The sequence below is a fragment of the Euprymna scolopes genome, chromosome 22 (genome assembly GCF_053919585.1).
Source record: "Euprymna scolopes isolate OS-2025 chromosome 22, ASM5391958v1, whole genome shotgun sequence".
Lineage (NCBI taxonomy): Eukaryota > Metazoa > Mollusca > Cephalopoda > Sepiida > Sepiolidae > Euprymna > Euprymna scolopes.
In genome coordinates this window covers 47411813-47433795 of record NC_136503.1, presented here as the reverse complement: position 1 = coordinate 47433795, position 21983 = coordinate 47411813, and the positions used below count along the sequence as shown (strand labels likewise).

The following is a 21983-nucleotide window of genomic DNA, read 5'->3' as shown; positions in this document are numbered from 1 at the left end:
AACTAAATTTAGCTTCGGCTGCAATGCCACAGGTATCTTGGCAAACAAAGCCACAGACTAAATATAACTTTTACAGTCTCATAAATGCATAACACTGAACTCTTTGTTGTTCCACTACAGTAGTGTTGAGCAATATCAGTTTACATTAAAATACACATAGCTTATTGATTGGGAATACTGTATGAAGTATAATGCCTAGGTATATTTAAATGAACAGCTGAATCTGATCTGGTAAAAAAATAAAGTTAAAAGCTAATGTTAAAATTATTAAGAAATGATTTTATTTTAATAAACGTAAATTCGATTGGTGACGGTTACTTGCTGTATTTTTTTGTGATTTTTTAGTTAAATCTACATCAAGGGTCCACAATGAAAATCTGGCAGGTTTACAAGAGTCAAAGCAAAAAATAAAAGTTAAATAGAATTGTAGAAGGCAGTACAATGCAGAAGTAACTGAAAGACACAAGCTGAAGCAGGTGAGAAATTTATTAATACAGCTTATAAATGTGTCTTGCCATTACTTCTGCATTGTACAGCTTTCTACAATTCTATTTAACTACATACTATACAATGCTTCAAGCAAACTACACCCAAAAAAATAAAAGCTAAGTAGAAAAGTAATTTTTCTTGCTTTTAGTAACAGTTGACTTTACAACTTTTGGAAATAAATTTCTAATTTTTGTTTACCTTTTAGCATAAATGGTAAACAAATTAGATATGGATGTCTTTAGTATTTTTTTTTTAGTAAAGACTTTTAAACATTTAAAATCTTCAACATGTAGTGTCTACAGTGCATGCTGCATATCTGCCTCATTTAACAAATTCCAAACCACGTCATCCATGCAAGGTACATCATTGGCATCAGAGACTTCCTAAGAAGAATTTGTTTGGCTACATTGCTTGATAACATAAGGAGTAATTCATCTGCAAGCTGGTAGCATCAAGCGCAATTGCTATCTGAAATTGCAGAGATGACCAACTTGAGATTTAGATTGCAACAATAAAAGCAGGTATGGAGCTGGTAGCAACCGAGTTTTGGTATTCATCACTTGAACCAGGAATGGCTGAGGAATGTCGAGGACAAATTGCCAATAAACGTGGGTGATCTACCTTGATGCTGTGAACTCATTTGGAATGAACACCACAAGTTTCATTATACTACAAGGAATAAATAGCTTTACCTGTTCACTAAGTTACAAAAAACAAAATTTGTTACAAAAAATAAAATAAATAAAATTAATCAGAGTTTCAAGTTATTTTCCATTGCTAGAAATTCAATATATTTTATACAGAAAAACTTCCCATCATTTAACAGGTTTTGAAAATCTTAGAAAAATCTACTTTAATCACTTCTGTTCATAAAATAGGAGTTCCCTACCTGGCATTGGATAACAAAATAGATTAAAAAGGAAAATATACTCATAACATCTTTTAAAACCTACCTCTACTTTGCAGCTAGTTCAATAAAAAACTATTTGACAGACACCTATTTGACCTAGTTTCAGTAGTATTTTTGAAAATAAAAGTAAAAATGTAGCAATTTTGCCTCAACACCCACACACTAATTTGACCCCAATGAAATTAATATTTAATTATATTCTATTTAACCATTACCAGGGTGGAATAACATCTAATTATCTAATTCAACAATTTAAATTTTAAGGTAGAATTTTCATATTTCTGAATTTTAAAATAAAGACTAAAAGCCAGAGTAACGTTTGACAGATCTGAAGAGGATCATGTAATTCATGAAGCGATCGTATTTTACAGAAGTTCTTAAAAAAAAAAAAAAAAAAAAAAAATAGAAATTCCATTTGGCACAGAGGAAGAAAGGCCTGTATCTTGTGTAGTTTCTGACTTAATTGGACACACAGAATTAAGATTTTACTTTATCATTAAAAAGATACTAAAATGACTTGGCACGCTTCCAGCATGAAGCTAATAATGTAGGACACTTTATCCCAAGTCTGTGGGTTTTCAGCTAAAGTTAGTATGTGTTCAGCTCAGAGCGGCAGTTTTACTAATGCTGCTGGAATGTTACTGTTGAAGATAAAAAGCTGGATTAAATAACAAAGTTGGATCATGACCAGAAAGACAAGAATAACACCAGGAAATTAATACTGAAACTAAGATTTTATTCAAATTTACAATAGATAAAAGGGGGCTAAGTTAAAAAATAAATTAATATCAACATAAACTTGCTGAGACGGAAATGACCTTTTAGATATGCTTGTATAGAATTTTTAAAATTCGTATTAATTTGAGTATCTCGTGCTAATCAATTTCTTGTCAACTTTTCAAAAATTTCCAGATTTACATAAATTGAATGTTATCACATCGTACTATTTGAACTTAAGATTTTACTAGCATAATTTATCAGAATACATTTATTTTATTTCCTTATTTCAGTTTCTGGCAGAGAGTTGATAGATGATTTCAGGAAAGCAAAGCTATTTCCTGTACTCCAATCTGTCAATCTCACAATGTTGCAGATTTCATCACTAAGATCTATGCACTCAGCAACCTTGGTTCTAAGTACATAACCTTTTCTCCAAAATTGTCTGTTAGATCATACAGTCGCACGATTGACAACTATATAAATTCCTAAAAGTGAGAACTTAGATACGGTTTACACATTTTTTCATGTCCATTGGACAACATCTATGAAGATGAAATTCCATTATCTTCAAGGTGATAATGCCCCTTTTTCTCTTACAGCTAAATATGCCGTTATGAACAATTTCAATATTCAAACTTGCAATTGTGAATAAGAAAAAAAAAAAGTTGAATTTGAATCATCAAAACGATTTCAGAATCCGTCAACTTGTCTCATTAATAAAAATAGGATTGTCATTCTCATCCAACAAACTGGAGTGAACATATACTCCAACTCATTTCCAACTGCCTGTAGTTATTAAACCTGATATGTGGACTTGTAATTAGATTGTGTAGCAACAACCTTGTTATTCAAAATTAACATCCTTTGCCTTACACTAATCAAAATACAAAGTTCTCTCTGTATGAGAATGTTGGTAAGCAAAGTAAACATGACTGGACTATTTATTTCTCATGCAGATTGCCTTCTGAATGACCAACAAGTATACTGCAAGTTGAAACCTCACTTTCTTTCATAAGCTGATATTGTACATTTCAATATGTTCTTTGCTCATTGGTTGAATATAATCTTTAAACACTCTTCAGATTTTGTTTTTTTATATTTCTTATATTTGAATAAATATTCATATTTGAATTTCTAACTGTTGTCTCGTGTTATTTCCCACATGTTAATTTATTGCTCCTTTTTTAATACAAGACACTAATAAAAGTAAAAGAACTTCCTGTGTTGTGTAAAAACTTTTTAGTCGTAACAAAAATATGTAACAATGCAAATCAAATTTGAAATATTTCAAAATTCGTTGAACATTTCAGAATTCATCCAGTTTACTCTAAAAATTGATATCTGATTTTTAAACTGATTATGCAATTTGTTTTAAAAGTATTATTCTACTAGGAAAAAAAAACATTCTCTTGATATGATCTCTAGATTCTAAAATATTTCCAAGAATCCCAAAACTAGCAAAGCTTTTCATAGGCTTGAAAAATGTGTAATCAAACTGATCAATTATCATCAAAATGAATGTGTACAAGTCCTGCATCTTTTTTATACTCTTGTATTCTTTGGAGATATAGACCATATGCTTTAGGAAATGCGTCTAGTAAAGAGTTTCAGATCTAGTCATATGCTGGAGTGCACACTTAGTTAAGACTAGCGTGAGTATCCGGGGGTTTGTAGGCGTGTTTAAAAAAAAAAAAAAAAAAGAAAAAAAAAAAAAAGTGGTAGGCAGGCAGGTTTGAACCTATTATGCGAAGGTGGAAAAGAAAGTGAAGAAAACCTGACATGTTACCACTACACCATGATGCTACGAAGTGAAAAGTGTTCAAATTTAGCAATGTCAATCAAAAAGTTGAGTTGCAGAAATGAAGGCGTTCACACAGGCGCAAAAAAGAACTTCTGGCTTTCTGACATTGTTTTCCCATGATGTTGGGGAAAACCAGCTCCCCCATAAAATGGGGGAGCTCTGGGAGTGTTCAAATTAATAGCAATTTGATAATATGAAGGGTTCCCCCCGCCCCCAAGTTGATCAAAGCTAATTGCCTTCTTCACGTCCCAGCCGGGAGGGCCAGGTACTGCTGTTTGCTTCAATCAGTTTGTCTTTCGTATAAAAGACAAACACTGGAAACCAGGGATTTTTTTAAAATTCGATCAAAATAAATAGATAAGTCTGTTGGCAAATCTAAGATATAGTCTAGGAAGTATAAGGAAACTTCTCCAAAATAGTAACCTTGTTGAGAAGCTCAGCGAAAAAGTGGACATACAAAATGCCTGCAGCCGTTTTGCCTTATATATATAGATGGAAGCCAACAGGCTCCCTAAACAACTGTAAAAGTGGCCCTGGGGTGGATTTGAGCCATTAAGTGCTGAGAGGGGGGAATAGACAAAGGAATAGGAAATAGCTTAGAATAAACAAAGAAATTGGAAATATCCTACAATCAACAATAGATAGGAAATAGCAAACAATAATAGAAACCTACTGATAAAACAGGGAAGGGAAGCTTCCGGTAGCCAGGGTGGGGTAGGCGACCTGAGAGACGAAGACAGAGGAGACAGGCAGTTGACATCTACATGCGCTAGATGGCAGATGGAAATTGGATAGAGTTGACAACTAGATACCCTTGATGTCGGATGGGAGTTGATAACTACATTTGAACAGTTATAGAGTTGACTGTGAAATAGAGATGGACAAATGTAACATCAATAGAATGGGGAGAAGACACACCCACATCCACAAGTCCAACAGTCAGTTTATATGTGAACATTGGCATTTGTGTTTTTCCTTTGTTCACATTTCTATTTTGTGAACTGCGTGTGTTCTCATCGACAGTCACCAACGGGAAAAGGACGATCCAGCCATAAGAGGAATAGTCGAACGAAAAATCCATGGTACATGACGTTGGGAGTCGGCGATCTGACGAGGGAGCCACACGTCGAGGTTACAATGGTGCCGTTAGACCTTAGATCGATCTTCAGGTGATTTAACGACGAAAAGGGACACGCAGAAAAATTGAAACGGCCGAATCTATTTCGAAAAAAAAAAATCAACTAAAACAAAAAAAAAAAATCACGAACACAAAAAAAAAAAAAAAGTGAAAAAACATGAGCGCTCTCATTACAAACTTCGGAGAGAGAGAGAGAGAGAGAGACAGACAGAAAAAATTGAAACGGCCGGGGGGAGGGGAGGGGGAAACCCCCCCCCCCCCCCCGGGACACAAAAAGTGAAGAAAACCAAAAACACGCGAAGCAACTGAGGAGGAAGAAGAAACAATTGGGGGGGGGGAAAAAAAAAAAAAAAAAAAAAAAAAAAAATCGAGCAACAAGGAAAATTCGAGATGACAAAATAGAAACGCGGTGAGTGGCTTTCTTGTTTTTTTTGCTCTGCACAGAAAAAAAAACAAACAAAAAAAGAAACGGCAATTTAAGGCCAATTTATTTTTTCATTTTAATAAAATATTTTTCTACCTTTTTCTTTTTTGTTAAGTTTTGTTAGCATGTGTAGACATTTTCTTGCCTCATAAAAATGTGCGAATACAGGTTTTTCCATGTGTGATACATTGGGAGAGAGAAAGAGAGAGGGGTTCGTAGCGGCAGTACGTTTGAAGAAGACAGTGTGGAAATCAGCTAGGTGCGACCGGACAATGTAAAAAAAAAAAAAAAAAGGGGGGGGGGGAGTGACGGGGTGGAGGAAGTCAGCCGAGATAGAAGAAAAGAGAGAGGGGGTGTCAGGAGATTGGCGACTACAATGAAAAGTGTTGGATGGAGAAGCTTAGTCGATGGGAAAGAGAGTAGTAAAAAAAAAAAAAAAAAAAAAAAAAAAAATGTAGGGTGAACAGAAATTCGATTTTTTTTAATATAGTGGGATTCGTCGCAGTTTTTCTATATTGTTTTACATTATACTCAAAGAGATAGGGGGAAACTGTTTTTTTTTTTTTTTTTTTTTAAAGAAAGACAGAAACAATGTCGTTCTTTTTTATATACATGTTTTTTTTTTTTTTTTATTGTGCTGATCATTTTTTTCCTTTTGTTGTTAGGATTGATTTTTTTTTCTCTAGATTTTCTTTTTTCTTTGTTGGAAGGTCACTCCAGGTAGGGGTGAGAGCAGGGACGGGGGGGGGGGGGTCAACATGCTGGTGTGGAGATCTCTCATGAATAAGGGGAGCCTAAGAGGTGATAATTATTTTGGGAAATTTTGATAGTAGATAGTGATTTGTATTGAAGGATTTTAAAAGTGAGGGGAGCAATTCACATATTGTGAAGTCTTTTCTCTCCACGTGTTGACTAGGAACATGAGATGTGGCCACATGCATCAACTCCTGATGCACGGATTGCGTTCACTCTGTGTTAAAGTGGCATCGGAAAGCATGGCGGTGCGTCATTTTGTTACTTGGTGGAAATGTAAGCCTAGAATAGGAATTGCTAAACATTTCAATTTTTGTCCATATAGGTCTTCTATATTTGTGGCAATGCGGCGTTCTCCCGTCTTTTCACTCATGGTTTACGAGGACTTCTAGCAGTATAACACGTTTTATAGAGAGATGTTCGTCGATTTAAGGAATTTCCTGAGAACTGTCTGTTGTGGGAACAGGGATTTGTCTTACGTTGCGTGCTAGGTGATAGGGGGTGATAGTTAGAAAGAAATTAAGTCATGGCGATTCGACTTGGCCAGGTTGTTGGTGGAAAATGGAGCACGAGTTTTTGTGGGATGCAGGAAAAGAAGCATCCAGAAATTTGGATAGTTAAGGATATGACACTCTTCTCTACCAGGGAGATTTACAGAGCGATGCATCATACACTTTTTTTTTACACAGGACTCACCACTTATCAAGGCCAAGAGGCCACTCGAGGATAAGGGCTAAACCATGTACAGTAGACAATTGGACAATAAAGTAATCTTTAGTAATGGAAATTAGATAAATTTGTTAACTTATAAGGAATGGCTTGTCAAAAACTTGTTTACGTTAAACTTGAAGTCAACCATGTAGTCAGCTGGAAAACAGGAAAACGAAAAACAATACCATAGGCGTGCAGTTCTAAGAAAGAAGCTTTGTTCATGGAATCTACATTAAGGCTTAGGCATGGATAAAAAGTGGGGGAAATTAATTATGTTTTCTGCTAGACGGGTGTTTCTTGTGAAAGTTTGGCAGGGGGGGGCATAGATTGGAGCTCAGTCGAGCACTTGCCATGAAAATAATAACACAGCAGAGACAAACTCGCAACATCTCTTCTGTGAGAAAGAGGTTGCAGGGAAGAGAAAAGGACATCCCCTACGAGGCTACGAAGTCTATTCTGAACTCTATCAAGGTAGGATAAGTCCTTTCTAGCAGCTCCTGCCCAGATGTAGAAACAGTACTCCATCCTTGGACGTACCTGGCTCTTATATAGATAGAGAATTGCATCAGCAGTCAGATATCTACTGGATTGATGAAAGGATCCCACCATCTTTCCAGCAGCCTTGGCAACAGATTTAATGTATGTGTTCCATTTCAGATCAGGCTTAAAGGTCAAGCCCAAAAGCTTGTCAAAACATGAGGCCTTCCCAAGACTAGAGTCATTCATTTCAATTGATGCCAGATGGAGATCAGAGTGTTGATGTAAAAAAAGCTTGGTTTTAGCTGCATTAAAAGTAACAAGCCACCTCTTTCCCCATTGTACCACTTGCTCAAGATCAGAGGAGAGAGAATCGGAGAGAACTTGGTCGTTTACGGTCTTAGATGTGCTACCATAGATAGTAGGGTCATCAGCATAATTGTCTACAAATGATGTAAGGATGTGATTTGAGAGATCATTAATATAGATCAGGAAGAGAGTTGGCCCAGTATGGAACCCTGAGGGACTCTAGCATTAATACTGTGAGCTTCTGATTTCTGCCCATCAACCACTATTATCAACCTATTAGAGAGAAAGGATTTAATAATTGAGAAGACATTTCCAGCTATAATGTAGCTGGAGATCTTGTGAAGTAAACCTTTATGTCATACCCTATCAAAGGCCTTTGATATTTTAAGAGCAATTGCCCTAGAAAGGTTGCCTCCATCAAGAGATTTGCTAATCCTATGAGATATAACTGTAAGCACATCTGCTGCAGATCTAGCAGAATGGAAACCATATTGCATGTTAAGGTTATTTTTACCGAGATGGTTGATTACTTCTCTAACAGATTCCAGCAACTTACTCATGATGCACAGGAGACTTATTGTCCTGTACTGAGAGGGGGATGTGCGATCACCTGAATTCTTAAATACAGTGTATACTTATGAGATTTTCCAGGGTGATGGGAAGCAATTCTCCTTAAGACAACGTTTAAACAGTATTGTAAATATGGGCACTAGTTCTGGTTGAAGATTTTTGAGTACTATAATTGGAATACCATCAGGGCCAGTTGCTTTACTGGAATTAAGGTTTTTGATTAGCTTGGCAACATCACGTACAGATATTCGTATCTCACATAGCGTGTTTTCTGATACAGAAGGAAATATTGGGGGGTTGGCGGCTTTGGTCGCAAAGAGAATTAGCTGCAAAGTTCTTTGCAAAGAGTTTGGCTTTGTCTGATGCTGACAAGATTACCTCAGGGCCATTGAAGATAGTTGGGATAGAGCACACGCTTCTGTTCAGGATTCTGTTTGCTATTTGCCAAAACTGGTAGGAACCAAGCCACTGCTTAGCTACTTTGGACTTAATACAGAATGCAAGAGAGATGTATATTCAGTTTTTTACTTTTTACAGTGGTTGCTGGCAGTCCTGTAAGCGGCTTTAGTCTCAGTACATCTATTATGTTGGAAACAATGAAAAAGGCGATTTCTGTGCGCAATGGCAGCAGCACATTCTGGAGAGAACCACGGCTGGCTGTTAAGTTTTTGCTGGAATTTTTTAGATGGTATGAAACGGTCTATACCTACAATTAACCAATCCGTCAGGTCTGATACTATAGAGGACACATCCTTTTAAAACATGGAACGCAGAGGTAGATCTGATATAAATGTATGGAAGTTATCCCAGTCAGTCATAGAGTATCGATATACTGTATGATGGGGAGGTACATCTGAGGACTTATTACATTTCATTTTTATCTTAACTGATACAGAGTTGTCGGAAGATCCAAGTGGAGACAGAACAGAAGCCGAACACAGTTCGGGGCAAGTTGTGAGAATAAGGTCTAGGAGACTTGCATACTTGCCGTCAGTATCGGGTACACAGGTTGGTTCATGAAAAATCAGAGTGAGGTCATAAGCAATGGAGAAATCATGACAGAAGCTCCCCTCATCAGTGGTCTTGTTTGAGCAAGTTAACCATTCCACATTGTGAATATAGAAGTTTCCACAGACATGAATATTAACTGAAGGATAAGCAGATAGTACGTAGTCAATTTTCTCAGATATGCTTTTAAAAGATAGTAACTCTGCTGTTGTGGAGGCGATAGAGAGCAAATATAAACGCAGTAGTTTGAGCAAGTGCAACTCGGAAGCACATATAGGGTAAGTTTGGATCTTCTCTAGAGATATCCCTACTACATCAAAAGCCATCTTTAATATAGGCACATGACGATCTTGGGGGTCAGATTTAGAAGTTAAATTAGAGTATCCTTTAATTACAAACTCATCTAGGGAAATAGTCTGTCCAATGCCAGTTTCGCTTAGAAATAATATGTCTGGTTTAGTCTCCTGTAATTGGGTTTCAACCTCTGGAAGGTTAGAACGTAGACCCCTGATGTTAGAGGAGACATGGTAATGAGGGTCTACATTAGAAGTTGGAAATCCGGGTTTAATCATGTATTTTTTATTGAAACTTTTCAGAATGGAGTTTTGGGATTTGTGCACTAGGTTGACAGACTTGCTTGGAGGGAAAGTAAGAGAGAAATAGAAACGAAGAAATTTTTTTTTTGTAGCACATGAAAAGGTAAAGCTGTAACAAGTACCCACTAATATGGCACCGAGAAGCCCCACCAGAAGCTACTGCATGGTCTAGAATCCATTCACGAAATGGCAATACAGCAGCCCCAGGACAGCCTCCTAGTGGTTAATCCAAGGTTCGCCTGATTATCAGGCGGATAATGTCAGCCTAGATAAAACGTTTACCTCCAGCACCATTACTCGTGACATGGCTACAAGGATAGACATAGAAACAGAAAATTTCCAACATCTCTGGTGGCTGCTCATGTAAAATACTGCCAACCTAGAAAACAGCTTTTTTTTCTTCTCCATTTGTTAGAAAAATCACTCATTAAAAAATGAAGACTGAGTGACAAAGAAGCGAGAGTAATGGGAGCTGCCGATAACGCATCCACAATGCATTGTCTACGCTCCTTTAAAAAAGGATTTTTTTTTAGTATTGTACTTAAAAGTCCACTTGGCGTGTAAGGTATGGTGAAAGATTCCCTCTCACCAACTAAAAATTAATACAATTGCCTAATCTATTTATGCTATCAACTTGAAGAATATAATAATCATTTATGAATGAGAAAAATTTTATTAAAAAAAAAAAAAAAAAAAAAAAAAAAGTAAATAAATATATATATATATATATATATATATTCAAAATGAACTTGCCAGATAGAATCGGCACATTTTTTGCACAAGAAAACCCATTACACAATTGATAAAACAGTGAAATAAAGATAAAGATTAAAAACTGAAATAAATATAATATTAGCACTTGCATCTAGAAAAGAAAAATATTACAAATTCATAACTTAACTGCTAAATACGTCCTTCGTAACTGTAAATAATTGATTTTTCTTGAATTAAACTTCAGGGTTTCCTTTTTGAAAAAGAAACGGTCATCACGTGATATAGCTTGCTATTTGGACAAGCATGTTCTTTTATAAGTAGTAACGTGTGGAAGAGGGAGTAGGAGAACAGCATTTTCAGATTTATTTATGCTCTATTTCAAATGAACTTGCCAGATAGAATCTGCACATTTTTGCACAAGAAAACCTATTACATAATTAATAAAACAATGAAATGAAGATAAAAATTAAAAACTGAAATAAATACATTCATTGTTAGAAGAATCACAAACTAACTTTGAAATCAAATCTTCGTAAGTGATGTTCCACTTCATGGCATCAACAAGAAGTTTTGCATTCTGACGCATGTCACAGAACAGAATGTGCACCTGTAGATCCAGCTAAAACACACCACTTACAACATACAGTTCATGCAAATTACACACAAATTATCAAGCGTTGTTGTTTGTGAACACCCTTTGCTATACTAACAGCCCTTTTTGCCTGGTTTGGTGGCTGTATTCATCATCATATATTTGTATTATCACGTCGACTGTCTCCGGGAAGAATCGAGTTAGGTTTTGACAAAATACTATTTGTCAGTTCGAACAACATACTCAGACACCTCAAAGAATTTGGAGTTGTATTCACTAGAATTCAGGAGCAAGTGTCATGATTTGGATTTGATCAGGAACTCAAGCGCTCTAACTTTTTTTCATCAGATAATGTAATCGATCCAGTTATGCTTTTTCTTTGATGTCCGTTTCACTGGGCATTAATTCTGCACAGTCAGTTCATAACACCAACTTTATCACCATGGACATGTCACTTTTGAATGTTTCAACAGTTTGTTCTAACTTCCTTTTGCTGCTATGAACACGGTTATGAGAAGCAACATTGTGCAGAACTACAGGGGAAACATCCATGGATATTAGTCTCGCAGTCAACGTTTTTTGTGAAGTTTTCACAGAACTCACAGGTTTGTAGTCTGGATCCATTGTGTTATCAACTGTCAAACTCACATGGTGTTACATTATACCCTCTTGGCCCAAAGACAATTTGTGTAAAAAAAAAAAAAAAAAAAAAAAAAAAAAAAAAAAAAAAATTTAAAAAAAATATTTTTTTTTTCACCCAAAAACTGATTAAAAAGCTTGCCGCATATCTGAATACCCTTTATGTAAAATTTCAAATGTTTAAACCCAAAATCGGCTTAATAGTTTGTTAGAGATCACAAAGGTCAAATCTTTTAAACTTTGATCCCTTGGCAGCCAACTTTTCAGTTAAAAACTGATTAAAAAACTTGCCGCATATCTGAATACACTATGTATAATTTCAAATCTTTAGACCAAAAATTGTCTGAGTAATTTTGTAGAGACCACAGAGGTCAACCTTTTTTTTTTTTTTTTTTTAAAGATTTTGACCCCAATTATGACTTCCTAGCATTTATTGTTTTGTGTTCAAATCAAATTATAAAGTTAGATCCATGTCCAAGTAACCTATATCTAAAATTTGAAGTGTTTAGACCCAAAATTGGCAGAGGAGTTAGGTAGAGTTTTCAAAGGTCAAACCGTTGAACATTGACCCCTTAACAGCAAAATTTCTGGGCGGAACCCGATTAAAAAGATTTTCCCAAATCTCAATACCTGTTATGTCAAATTTTGAGCCTGTAAACCGAAAACTGACAGAGTCATTTGGTAAGGAAATGTACACAGACATTTTCACTTTTATAGATATACTAGCAGTTCAGCCCTGCTTTGCTCAGGCGCTATGTACTGTTCAGAACTATGTGCATATGTATATATTAAAAAGTGTGCATATGTACGGTAAATCCTTTCTATATAAAAGGTTTCCTTAACTACCATAGAGAAAAGTTGGTAGAGACACCAGAGGTCGAATTTTTTTAAACTTTGACCCCAATTTTGACCTTTAACATTTATTGTTTTGAGCTTAAATTAAATTAAAATGTTTGACCAATATCCAAGTAACCTACATCTAAAATTTCATGTGTTCAGACACAAAATTGGCGGAGAAGTTTGATAGAATCTGCAAAGGTCAAATCGTTGAACTTTGACCTCTTGACAACCAACTCTTTGGCTGAAAACGATTAAAAAGATTTTCCCAAATGTCAAATCTTGAGTCTCTAGATTGAAAATTTACAGAGTTATTTGGTAGGGAAATGTACACACACACACACACACACACACACACACACACACACACACACACACACACACACACACACACACACATTTTCACTTTTATAGATTACTAGCATTTCAGCCAGGCATTGCCAAGGTGTTTGGACGTGTATGTTGCGCAAAAAAAAAAGTGGTAGTAGGAAGGCAGGCTCGAACCTGTACTGCGAAGGAGGAAAAGAACAGGGGAAAAAAATGTGACGTCTTTGCTGTTACGACCACCACCAAACTGGAAGTGACTTATGTTTAAATTAAGGCTAGACAATCGAAAGGAGAGGATGACTTTCAAAAATATTGACAAAAAAAGTGACCCCCCCCCCCGTAGAAAAGTGCCCAGTTGAAGGTGAAGATATTAATGTTTTTAGCCAATTTTTCGATATTTGTCGTCTGAAAGGTCAACCTTCAAAACGATACTGACCTTGGTAAAATCCGTCGCCTCGGTCGAAAGTTTTAGGCAGACATACAAACATAAATATATTTATATACTGATAACTAAAAATGTTCGACCCAAACCGATTAAAAAGCTTGCCCTATCTCCTTTCTGGTAAATTTCAAATGTTTAAACCATAAATTGTCTGAGTAATTTGGTAGAGACCGCAGAGGTCAATGTCTTTTTTTTCTTTTTTTTTTTTTAACTTTGACCCCGATTATGACCCCTTAATATTTATTTTTTTGGTTTTCGCAAAAAAGTTTTTTTTACTGTGCACATCTATTTAATAAAATAGAATTTGCGGCAAAATTTCAGGAAAAACTAATGGCAATCATCTGAACGGACAGACTGAAGTAAAAAAAAAAAAAAAAAAAAACTGATTTTCCAGCAGGAAGCGCTTCCTGCTGGAAAATCAGTATTTTTGTTTTTGTTTTTTTACTTAAGGAGTGTGCAAAATCTCAAAAAATTCCAAGGCATAGTTGAGAAAAATGCAGACAGACGAATGGACAAGAGTGAATTTACAAGTCCACTCTCCTTTTGTCGAGGGGACAAAAAAAAATAAAATAACAAATATCAAATCAAGATACAACATTCTATTCTTGCAATAAAATCTGTTAATTTTAAAGAAAGAAAAAGAAAATGACTCCTTGAGAAATTTCCACAATTATTTACCTCATAATGTAATTATGGTGGTTTTGTTGCTAGAGGAAGTGGGTTTTTTTCCTTTTAAATTCCTAAACATTTAATCAACATATACAAAAAATGGACAGTAGACATTTTCTAGTAATTGGAAAATTCCAAAGTTAATTCTATGCAAAGCTAAACTTATGTTAATGAAAGTATTTGACAAATTCAAAGATATTATGGTGTAAATTAACGTCCTTACATATTAATTACTCAGTTATCAATTTAAGCCTTAGAATATAACCGCTTTTTTCTACAAATGAAAAAGGAAATTAAAAGTATGATGCTTCTTCTGAAAGACATGATCACGAGTGAATAACTACCTACGGTTAGTTATAGTTTCCCTACCAAAGTTAGTGTAGTTTACTTCATTTTCCCTTCACAATATCTTTCAAGGGTATTAAAACTTTCACATAGCATGCCAAGCCCATCTGATAACCATCAACCAAAGGTAAACTAATAGAAAGGTAATTTTGAAAGATTTGACAAACTGCACTGTTACATTACTTAACTCATTTATCCTACAGCAGACTCCCCTCTATCACTTATTCCTACCACAATCAAGATGAACAAGTGAATATGAAAAACATATTTATAAAGAGAAAAAGCAAAAATGTAGCAAATACAATCATAAATTTTCAAAACTGATCGCTGAATAGTCTATTTGAAACTATCAGTCTTTTCAAGGATGGTCACATGGCAGATTGAAATGTTAGCAGATGCTAAAAAATCTGCTAATGTACACCTGCAGTGAATTGCAATATTTTTCCATTGCAGTAGACAAGAGCACAGACTGAAGTGACTCTGCACACCTTGCTGTCTTAGCACGAGAAGAGACAAGTAATTGTCATGTTTTTTTTTCAAAGAGTGTATTCAGTTAATTCTCATGAAGGGAACCATGACTGGAGTAGATATTTTGGAAGTTTGGTTAAAAATGACAAACGAAATTTGATTTCTCACTTATCAGTATCACAACTGATGGTATTCCAGCAATGGTAGGGGGGGGGGCTTTGTTACATTACTATGGAAACATATAGAAAGCCTTGGAATTACTTATATTCAAAATCCATTGCATTGTTCATTAAGAAACATTGAGTGCAATCTCCTTGAGGATTAAAAGTATTATGGATATTGTCTGGGAAACTAAATTTGATTCTATCTTGTGGATTGGAAATTCAACAACTTAAACAATTCGATACTCAGACAGCATTTTGTGACTTTGTATTTCTGTGATGTACACTGGTTTAGCCAAGGATCGATGTTAAAATGAGTACTTGCCTTACATAAAGGCAAAATATTCTGACAGTAAATATATGGACAATTCACATTTGAAACCCGATTGGCTCGCAAATTTAGTATTCATTGTGGATATAGTGACCTACTAGACTCATTAAAATTATTTCAAGATAAAAAAATCAGCTTATAAAAGATGTATAAACATATTGTTGTCTTTAAAAAGAGGATTGTGTGGTGGCAAGATCAACTTAGGAATAAGAATTATGCTCATTTCCCATCATGCCACATTAGAAACCCACAGGATTCGGAACTAATTGTGAATGTAATCCAGGATTTGCAAAACAAATTTGTATCAAGTTTTGCTGATTTTCGTCTGTATAAAAATAATTTCAAATCATTGGTCTCCACCTCCACATCGAATAGTGTAACAGTGTTGGAATGTTTTCAAATTAAATTTATAGAAATGTGACAATCAATTGAGACCAAAATTTAATTCTTAAGATATTTCATGGGGGTTTTATACAGAAAAATGCCATCTTTGAAAGTACGTATCAATGTAAATAACTTTTCAAAATTCAAGCAAACTACAACAATATGAGAACAGATTGATAATCATCTTGATATCTTGCTTTAAGCATTAACAAGTTTAAAACCAAATCTTGATACTAAGAAAAAAAAAAAAAAAAAAAAAAAACCTTTCCCATTAATTCTTTGGTGGTTGTTGATAGCCGATCACATCCTGTTTGCTCATCCCTCGACTAACATTCATGTTTAAAGACTTCAATGTTGAATAGCCTACTCAAAACCGATTTCTTCATTGCCTATGTCCTAACACAAATTGCTCACAAACCTATTCATGTGTATGATGCTGACAGACAGTATTCAAAATCTTCTAGATCTTTTCTCACTTGCCCAGAACTGCTCATCCTCCATTCCATCTCCAGAGATCTTCTGACCACTCAGTTGTCTAAGTTAGGATAAAAACAAGATGTAATAAGTCCTCAGATGTACCTCTCCATGCAGTATACCGATATGCTATGGCTCACTAGGATAGCTTCTGAACATTTACATCAAATATAAATCTGCGTCCCATGTTTAAAATGAATGGGTCCTATATAGTATCAGATCTAACTAAAAGGTTAACTGTCGGTATAAGAACACTTAATACCCTTCAAGAAATTCCAACAAACCTAAGAACCAATAGTGGTTTTCCAGAACATGCCACTGCCATTGTGCACGAAAAACACCTTTTCCATTGCTTTCAATGAAATAAATGTGAAACTAAAGCTGCCAACAACCACTGTAAAAGGGGTAATAAAAACCGTGCACAAGTTTTGGTGGATAACAAACAGGGTCCTGAATGGAGGCGTGTACTCTATCCCAACCATCATCAATAGACCTGAGGTAATCTCGTCAGCATCTGACAAAGCTAAACTTAACTTTGCAGCAAATTCTACCTTTGCAATTAGGGCAGCATACCCTCCCCCTGTATTCCCTCAATTAGTACGTAAATTGAAATGTGAATGTCATGAACTAAACTTCTTTCCCAAAACTGTTCGCCTGTGGAATTGTTTTCCAGTTGAGTACATTATGGTCATCTTCAAGTCCAATGTAAATAAGTTCTTGTTGAGCTGCGCCCCTTAAGTAATCAAATTATACCAAATTTCCACTACGAACAATTACTAGTCTATTGTCCAGATGACTACTATACACTCGTATCAAAGCCCAAAGGCCACTTGAGAATAAATGGTGACCTTTGGTTATTTAAAAGAAGCTTTGTATTTATAAATAAATGATAATGTTTTCAATTGAATATTTTTTACTACTATATTCATCCATTGTTAATATAAATTTTATATGCATTTTCAACACTTGTGATTAAATGATGCAAATCTGTCAATACTTCAACTATATCGTTGACCTTCAAACGAAATTTGTAATTTTCCATAAGATGGCTACACATCTGCACTAAAAATATTACACTATCTACCAGTCATCTTGTATGAGACTTAATTTACAGTCGCATTGTCTAGGTTTAGTGTCAAACAAGCTGAGGATGCGAGGTCCCTCTCCAAGAGAGAAAAGTTTACTTTCCCAATTACTAAAGTTTGTGCAAAATTTTAAAAAAAAAAAAAAAAAAAAAAAAAAAAAAAAAAAAGAAAAAATCCAAGGTGTGATTGAGAAAAGTGTGAACAAACGAATGCAAGTGAATTACTAGGTTCAATCACTTTTTTTTTTGGGGGGGGGGGGGGAAGAAAAGAAAAGAAAAGAAAACCCTATCGACCTGTGATTTGATCTAGCCATAATGAATTCCTAGGTCCAATTCTTCCTTTGTCAATTCTTTTTTCATGAATGGCCTTCATTTGGCTCAAAACCCATCATTCTAACAAGATCCAGCCTATGGGAGAAGACAAGTTGTCAACTCATATAGTAAGAAATATTATTATCAGATTTTAAAAAGAAATCTTGTGTTCTACATATAAGTAGCATTACAAGCGTATGCTGTATTTTCGTGGACATTGATAATATTACATACCTAATATGCTTCAACAAGTCATATTAATTTGTTGGTCAATTTTTAAAAGAATTACATTGATGAAAAGAGAATAGAATAAGCATTCCAATAATGTTAATTTATTTTTCGTTTATGCGTTCAATAATTTTATGCTCCAAGTTAAAAAAAAACAAAAAATTAAAAAAAAAACGGTAAAAAATGACAGCAAAAAGGGAAATAGTTTTTTCAATGTTTATACTTCATACATTACATTTGGATACATATGTGCGGGGTTAAATTTGATTGAATATGGCTGAAATTTTACAGGCTATATAAAGAAAAGTCTATCTCTATTGGTCTTTTGACTGAGCAAAGTTGACGAAGAATATTTTTAAATTGATGCGATAAATCGGTATATATATATATCATCCATTTTTATATAGATAATAGTTTCAGAATTATTTTCATGTATAATATGTAAATATTTGATAATTATTGTGCAAAAATTTCTTTAAAATGTTATTTTTTATAGAAATTCAAATCCGCTTAACAAGGAATTGCTAAAGGCCACTTCGTTTGTATTCTCTTAAAAATAAAAAAAACTTTCAAAACGAAAGCAGAAAAATCAATTTCATTTTTATTCTGAGTTTGTTAATTTAAAAAAAATTATTTTCAAGTTTTTCAAATTTGATTTCCAAACAACACTATTCTGTACACATGTACTAAAAGCGTTAAAAAACAAAATGTACTAAGTACATGCGTTTGCTTTTTAGTAGAAAAAAAATATAACAAATAAAAAGGTACTAGTGTACTTATGCTACCATGCTGAAATAATATTTAGAAACCCATTCTTAACATGGAGAAGGAAGGGTATTTTGTTAACTTTTCTGTACTTTCATCTAACAATTAAATAAAATATATCGCAAAACTTAAATTTACACATTTTGGTTATTATCAGAGGAACAAGTTCCAAGGTGTTGGCCAGGAAAATTAAGGAAACTGTAGTAGTTATGGCAAAAATTCTATTTTCTTTATGTATTGCATAATAATGAATTGAGATTTGGTTGGCAAAAGCAGGCATGTCCAAACTTGTGCATTGATACATAAGTGATTAGCAAATCAATGCATATGCATACTAAGTATCACTAACAGTTTGATGCACATGATAAATCTGAGTTCAGACTTAAATTTGCAATACACATGAAAAAATTGAAATGGCTTAAAATATCTCAATGGCATACATAGAGCTTGATAAGCTATGAAAGAATCTTTAAATTAAAAAAAAAAAATCCAATTAAAATTAAGACACGTTTGGATATTTTTCCCTCTTTAAAAATCATGCGTTTTGTCACACTTTGCACTACTTTTTCAGTAAAAATGTTACATCCTTGTTACACCGTAGCATCATGTGCATTACCCATGCGAAATCTCGATTTCTAAAGCTCTGTGAAGTGGGAAAATACTCAAATTTGGTAACCAATCAGAAAAATATTTTTTTAATCTTAGTTTTTGTCCTAAAGTGAATTAGTCATTTGGCTTGAACCGTACCATCCCTTAAAGTTCAGGTTCTGTAGCATAAACAAATTTCTATTGAAAAGATTTCAAACCTGCACAGGTTAGTGTAAAAACACTTATTTTTTCAATCAAAAATAAATCAAGTAGTTTTGAAAACTGAGCGCACGCACATAAGAATTTTAGAGTAGAAATTTTTCGAACACCGTTCATTTTCCAAGCAATTGCAATAACCCACGTTGGTGACTTAGTGTTAAAAATCGACAAGGGCAGCTTAGTTTTCCATATGGTTTTGATAAAGAATTTTTATTTCCTCAACCTTTGATTATTTTAACTTGTGATGAAAAGAAAAATTGAATATTTTAACTATTTTTCTTTGATAATTTATTTTTAACATTTAAACAAGGACCTATTTGAAATAAAAACGTTTCATATCAATAAAGCTGAAAACTACTGGTTGCTAAATGCTGCTGTTTGAAGTTAAATACTTTGTTATAAAATTGATATGAATTGGTTAAAGACTTTTCATCCATGTATCATGATAGTGAGCGTGATATTTGATTTATTTCTTTTGAGTGTTGCTCGCAACTATGACATGCACTACTGTCATGTAAATTCATAACAAAACGTCTGTTTACAAATTGGTTTACAGCAATGAATTATACATATTTTTCCTTTTATAATCACAGACATTTTGTTATGAATTTACATGATGGTAGCGCACGCCACATTTTGCTATTGAATATGAAGACAAGGATGTGGACAGAAGGGAGAAACTCAACATAGGTGATTGGACCTTAGTCTCCTATTAGGGGGAAAAATTTCCTAGTGAATTCTTAATTATTAGATACTGATATAGAAGTATCAGTAATGAAGTATTCCAGAAAAGGCCAATGGTTCTGGCCAGATAAAGCTAATATAATTACATAGCAGCCCAAGAATGTGATTGGAAAACTAAGTCCAACAGTTCCAATAGGAATGGTACATATTGGAAGAAATCAGAATGTGCTTTATCATTTTCAACCTGAAATTTCTTAATAGATAAATCTATTTTATAGCATTGTATGAGTATGTTATGTTTAAATCATTGCTTATTGAAGATTTTGAAGTGATATTTTGGCATGTAACACGCGACGTCACGTGTTACAAATTCAAAGTGCTCTTTCAAGAAGAAAAAAAAATAGTTAGATTTTTTTGCTATTTTGTTTGCAGTAATATACTAGCTTATAATCAGAAGGGATTTTTTTCTTTGGGGGTTTTTATTTTTATTGAAGGAGAAAAAAAAATGTTGATTAAACATCACCATGTTACATGAACACAGGGCCAACTTTATGAAAATTTTATATAAAAATGATTAAAAGAAACTCGGGACCTCAATAATTTTGAAATCTATACATGTTTCAATCATGAAAAATATTAAACAATTATGTTATTAGTTAAAATGAATGCCTGAAAATAGGCAATTCTTTCATTTTCCGACTTCAATAAACAGCCAATATAACCTCAGTGCAGACAACACAGAAAAGATCAGATTTGAAATTTTTTATTTTTTGTAGTTTAGATTGTCGTTTTTCAGAAAAAAACAATGCTAGAAAATATTGGATTTAAAATTCTGAGTTTGGACCACTTTCCATGGAATGGGCGTTATGTCAAATCTAGAGTCTGTAGACTGAAAATTGACAGTTTGGTAGAGAAATGTACACACACACAATTTCACTTTTCTAGATATATAAATTAATACCTCCCATTACCCCCCCCCCTCCATCTGTCCACCTCTCCAAAATATGTGAATCTACCTTTAGAGATATTACGTGTGAACACCTTGAAAAACTAAAGATAAGCAAAAATTTTAGCATTTAATGTAAAATGATTCCTTATTTTGAGATATTTCAGCATTTTAGGGCAGTTAACCCATTTTTCTATGGGAGAAATCTTGGGCATTTTGTTTTTTTCTAAAAGGTGATTATGTGTGGTTTTAAGAGGGTGAGAAGGTTGCCACTGACTTTGGGTTAATGATAGGACTAAGGGAAATTATGTGTGAACATCCTGAAGACTAGAAAACAAAGAAACAATTTTAGAATTTAGAGTGTTTGTGGGGGGAGGGGGAGAAGGGTTCACTGAAATTTAAAAATAACTCCATTTTAAGACCATTCTAGCATTTTAGAACAGTTAATCAATTTATTTTTAATGAAAAAAATGATGTGCACTTTTCTTTAAGGAAAGATTTTTTTTTTTACGCTTAGATGTAGCTTACTGAGAAATTGTTCGGTGGGAACGTGCCACTCTGATAGTGTTATTGTTAGGGCTAAAGAAGGTCTTAGGTTTGCCACTCATACCTAGGGTATGAGGTAGGATTAAGTTTTGTTTTTTTTGTTAAGAGGGCGTTTGACACCATAATTAAACTTTACAAAAATTACCACAGACAAAAATTAATGTTATTTAAAACCAGTGACATCACTAACAGAAAACGTGACATTTGGAAAAGTATAAAGTATTTTTTGCCCACCTATATAATAAAAAAAAAAAAAAAAAAAAAAAAAAAAAATTAAAAACTTTCACGTTTTCGATTGTTCAAAACAAAACAAATATTTTTA

The 21983-nt window shown here is 34.1% G+C and overlaps 1 protein-coding gene across 17 annotated transcripts in view; it reads right to left on the bottom strand.

Moving 5' to 3' along the window:
- LOC145243413 (6-phosphofructo-2-kinase/fructose-2,6-bisphosphatase-like) overlaps positions 1-21983 on the bottom strand; it is a 262913-nt gene that overhangs the window by 71322 nt on the left and 169608 nt on the right. The window lies entirely within an intron of this gene.